Source organism: Dendrobium catenatum, unplaced genomic scaffold (assembly GCF_001605985.2).
Source record: "Dendrobium catenatum unplaced genomic scaffold, ASM160598v2 fragScaff_scaffold_1446, whole genome shotgun sequence".
NCBI lineage: Eukaryota > Viridiplantae > Streptophyta > Magnoliopsida > Asparagales > Orchidaceae > Dendrobium > Dendrobium catenatum.
Window position 1 is genome coordinate 3,317,922 of NW_021319908.1, and position 5,902 is coordinate 3,323,823.

A 5,902-nucleotide genomic window follows, 5' to 3' on the forward strand; every position below is an offset into this window, starting at 1 on the left:
ATGCATAGAGTAAGTCAACTGAGAGCAAAGAAGAAGTGACATATAAGCATCTGCATATATTTCATAAGTTGAAGCCTTCATTATTCAAAGAAGTCGTAGGATCTCAGGTTGTAGAATATTAGTTAATGAGGATATAAAATATCTTTTACAATATGTAGTGTCTATAGAGTTGGAAGGTACCATTAACAATATTCTTGTTTAAATGAGAGGCTGAGACATGGTGGATTGGACAAGTAGAGAGAGAAATTTCATGGGAGGCCTAATGCTGAGATCACTTGGGACGAGTTCACTATAGTATTCAGGATGTGATTTGTACCTCTGTCAGCCCAGCGACAGATGCATTAAGCTTTCATTAAGTTGGAGCAAGGACGCAATATAGTGATGTAGTATGAGGCCGAATTTACTACTCTTGCTAGGTATGCTCCTCATTTGATCCCCACTGCATGCTGAAGAAAAGTGTTATAGGTTCATGCCTTCCTACATGGTCCCATTCATAAATCATATTTTCCCTCTACATAAAAACTTGTCAATACATAAATTAAATGTCACAAATGCCTTCCTGCATGGTCCCCTTCATGAAGCCAACCCCATGGCTTTGAAGATAACGAACACCCAAATCATGTTTGCTTGCACCAAAAACCTCTCTATGGCCTCAAACAAGCTCCTCGTCAACAGTTCAATACATTCTCAAAACACCTCATATCCATTAGCTTTAAAAATAGTATTGTCGACCCTTCCCTCTTCACATTCAAACAAAATCAAACTCAAGCCTATCTCCTCATCTACGTAGATGACATTCTTCTAACAGCGAACTATTCGACTAACCTACAACAAATTAACTCCTCTCTAAGTCTACACATCTCCATTAAAAATCTTGGATCACCTACCAACTTTATCTTCATTCAAATCTCTCACCATCCTAAACAATTTCTCCTTTCTCAATCCTCATATGCTGAAATCATTTTACAACAAGTGGGGCTAACCAATTGTAACCCAATTTTTAACCCCTCATACACTAAAGCACCAGCAAACACAACCACAACAATCGTTATCTCTGATCCAAGCACATATAAACCTAACTTGATTTGGGTCAACTCGAACTATGGTCGTTTAATATACATGTCAAAATACTGAATTCAAACTTGACCCATTGGAAACCCAAACCTAACCTGCTAGGAATCTAAATCTAGCCCAATAACTCAATTTAATTGAAAAAAATATATTTTATTAGCTTATGAAGCATAGATTTTAGACTAATATATCAAAAATTAGAAAAAAAATTTAAAAAAAATTTAATAAGTCAATTTCGAGTGGCATGACAACCAAAATCCAACCTGTTCATTATTTGGGTCAACCTAAACTCTAATCATTTAATAAACATGTCAAATTCAAACTTGACCCATCGAAAATCAAAACAACCTACTAGCAATTTGCAAAATCAGGCCCAATAATATGTTTTTATTTAAAAAAAAAAAATTTTTATTAACTTATTATTTATAAATTTTAAATTGGTTTATAAAAAATAAAAAATTTATACCAATAAATAAAATTTAAGAAAAAATGAAATGAGTTAATTTTAAATTAGCTAGTAAATTATGTTGTTTTCTAACATCATGCACCCAAGAAAGAATAATCAAGCATAATAAAAAAAAATTTTTCAGCAAACCTTTAGCTTAATTTCGAAATAATCATACAGCTAAGCATTTTTTTTTAACGATTAAAAAACCTTCAGTTTAGGTCCACGACCAAGAGCTAGTTGCTTGCGCAGACTACCGTGTGATCTATATCGAACAATATTCAACACAGTTAAGCAATGTGGGACTAAAGTGAAAGCTTAGCATAATGAAAATTCCAACGTCTCATGCTTTCGGCAAAAAAGGATCGTATTTTTAAGTGAAAACCATTCTTCTTTAGCAATTTGTATTTCATTCATCTGGATTTTAACGATGCATAGTTTGCACATAATGATTTTTTTTTTTGCTTTTACATAATAAGACATTCCAATGACTTCTTGTAATAATTTTGTAGATGATATAGAATTTGGGGCAATCGATCAACGAGGTTTCAAATTCAGAATATATTTAATAGAATTTTGAAATACTTCCACAATTTATTTATATAAAAAATTAATATCACATCAAAATTTACATACATACCACTTTATACCATCTTATTTATATATCTAACACTCAAAATTTTAATATTACATAAATACTACCCTATATTATTTTAATATCAAATGTATCACTCATATTTCCTTCCTACCACTCATATATTTCATTTCTACCACTCATATTTGATATGAAAATGAACTAAGGGTGGTATGTATGTAATATTAAAATTTTAGATGTTAATTATGTAAATAGAATAGTATGTATTCACTATTTTGATAATCGTGTAGCTAGGCTTATGAATGTCAGCAATCTCTAGTTCATTTATGTAACTTGTTAGGTTAAATTTGATTGTGCATAATATTTCAAATACACTTCATTTGATTCTTATTGGAATCAAATTAGTTCGTGGCAGACACCTGAGCTTACTAGCAAGTCAAAATGAAAAATGTGCAATTGATATGAAAATTTGCAAATATTTATAATAAAAATATTTAAAAATTATGATGAATTGATGTCTTCTATCTTATTTCCATATATTTTAAATTGGTAGGCGATTCATCATTTTTTTTATGAAAATTTGTTTCGCATTTCAATTTTCAAAGTGCAAACCAAAAATTAAATAAGCATTTAATAAGATTTCATACATGTTTTTTGTGCAAACAATTGCTAAATGAGAAAAAAGGATGAATAACTATTTCTTAAGATTTTATTGACATTAGAGAGAAGATAGCAAATATGATATATATGCTATGTAATTATAATGAATGTGCTATTTAAAATTATCCGTCAATATTATTATAAGATCATAAGTTGCTCAACTTCGTATGTTATTTGGAAGCTTTGGCTATCAATTAACAGGTATTGAGTTTGAGTCTTATATATATGATGTGCGTATGAGTTTGCTTTAATTGGCCTAAATGTTTAAAAAAAATTTGGATATTTAATATTCACCAGTTAATTAGATAAGTAGCAAATTTTATCATAAATAAAATTTAATGAAAAAAAAAAGTTTATCTAATTTATATGGATCAAAATTATTTAAAATAATTTGCCAAAAATAAATTTAACATCTCACAAACATATAATATTAAATAAATAAAAATTAATTATACATATTGTAAAATAAAAAACAATTAGGACAAACTTAATGTTGATTACAATGCACCATTATAAGACTTCATTGGACACACTTTCTCACTGCATTTTTAAAACGATTTTTTAATATAAAAAAAATTCTTTAACTAAAAATTGTGGCACTAGAAAGAAATTTAATAATGTAGAAAGAATATTGTTCCTAAGGAAGTCTTATTTGGGATGACTTTTTTATTATTTTTTTAAGAATCTTTCTAGTACAAAATTTTTTTGAATTAGAAATTTTGATAATTGAAAAATACTTTAAATAGTAGTAAGAAAGCTGCCGAAACAAAGCCGAAAATTTCATTTGAAATGCATCTTAAAACAGCTTTCTATTACGAATTTTAATTTTGTCCTAAAAAACTATTTTAAAAAACAGTAATAAAGTAATTCCAAATAAAATCTAAATCTCTATAAACTATGCTTCATTTAGACCAGTTTATATGAAAATTTTAATTTAAAAATATTATAAAAAGTAATAAAAAGCGTAATAATACTATTTAATATTTGTCCAATCAATAACAAAAGACACTACTTGGTGTCTGCTGACGCAAAAAGAAAGGTTTAGACTTTAGATTGCTTAGATGGGCAAATTACTTACACGTGTTCACAAAGCATATTCGAATATGTCATATTTTTACATATGAAATAAATAAATAAAGTTACCATTACCATTTACTGACGAACAAAAACTGCCAAATTCATAAAAAAATAAAAAAATATACAAAAATATCTAAGTCATTACCCTCCTTAAATATTCACAAAATAAATAATAATTATAATAAAATTTAATATTATTTACAATATTCTGATTGTTTTTTATTAAAATTAAAATTGAATAAATAAACCATCAGATAAATAACTAAATAAGTAGTTTTTTTCACATAAATAATCGGATCAAATATTTTATTACAAATTGAAAACGGATAATTGCGTTTCTACCTTACCGTGGAATGAGATTGCCACGTGGTGGCACGAAAGGCCCACGTTGTGTCAGTGCAGAATACACGTGGCTACGGTGGTAGGGCTTGCGGATGCTTGCGGACATGGCAGGCGGAAATGACACGTAACGGCTTCAGGCACTTGAGATATGGAGGTTTATGGCCCACAGCCCAAGTTCGTCAAATCCAGGCCCATCAAGATCAGCCCAGTAACGAACTAATTCCTCTTAAGAACTCCCGTCGTAATCTCGTAGTTTACTCTAAATTATGGAATATATTTCATTAAACTAAATTTTTTAGAGCGAGAAAATAATAATCAAACATAACTTCGGTTGCGATTGGAAAAACTAAGCAGTAAAACATTGTCCCAAATAAATTTTTAGATTTTAAGATTTCGTTTGGGACTTTTGACTTTTTTACTGCTTATTAAAACTATTTTTTAGTAAAAAAATAAATAAATTTTTTATACTAGAAAATTATTTTAAGAAGCAATAAGACATTCATCTCAAACTAAGCCTTAGTTTGATTTAGGATAGCTTTCAATCTTTCATGCTTTTTAAAACAGTTTTTATAATACAAAAATATCTTGTTCAAAAAATATTTGTATTCAAAAGCTATTTTATAAAGCTATAATTAATAAAGCTTCCCAAGCAAAGAGTTTGGTGGGGGTCATTGTAGTTTTTGTCAATGTGATAGTAAATATTGGGAGAAAAAAAAAATTAAGTTAAAAAATAAGATTCTTAGCACATAATTTTTTTAAAAATAATGAAAAAAAAATAGCCAAATTGAATAGCTTTGCTATCACCTTTATTTGCAAATTGCAGTCAGCACCACCAAAAATATGTCTTCTATATTTTTGGGTGAATAATTTTGTAAATTAAATGTTCTTACAACATCTTAAATTTAATTGGTTTAATTATATAAGAAATTTGGTCAGTTAATTTTTGTTATACATTATTTTTTTGTGAGCGGAAATTGATTATATAAGAAATTTGGTCAGTTAATTTTTGAATTTTTATATTATAATTTTAAAATTACATGTTAAACTTTCAACAAATATTTATTAAAGTTTTCCAAATAAAATATATGAAAAAAAAATTCATGAAAAAATTTATTGAACGATTGTAAAATAATTTATTTATTATAATTCCGACAAAATTTTAAGAAAATTTTATGTCTTGATAGTTTTTAATGAATCTTTGATAAGAAAGCATTGAAAATAGCTAAATTTATATTAAATGTGTTGTGTGAGTCTATGTATAATTTGATTGTGTTGATCAATTATATTATATTGTTACATCGGACCTCAGTTTAATTTATCGTGATCGTTGGTGGGGCTCTCCACCTAATTGTGTTTGGATGCTTTGCATACGATTTTTTGTTTCCCTATAGCACCTAGGTGTTGTGTAATTGAGCGACAATGTTGTATACCCGAGCAATCGGCGTTGTGCACCCAAGTGGCTGGCGTTGTGTTCTCGAGCGTCCAAATGCTGTAAGTTTGCTAGGAGAAACGACATATAACTTAGCGCCGCCACAATGCTCTAAATTTAGCACCATAACAGTCTAAATTTTGCGCCATAGCGCTGTAAACCAGACTGAAGATAGAGTGTTGAGCGCTGCTTCGCTCCAAGCTGGCACAGCAGCGCTTTGAGCCTTTGAGGCTACCTAGTTAGTTGCTTTTCTCATTTTTCTCAACGGTGGAATCCCTTCGTG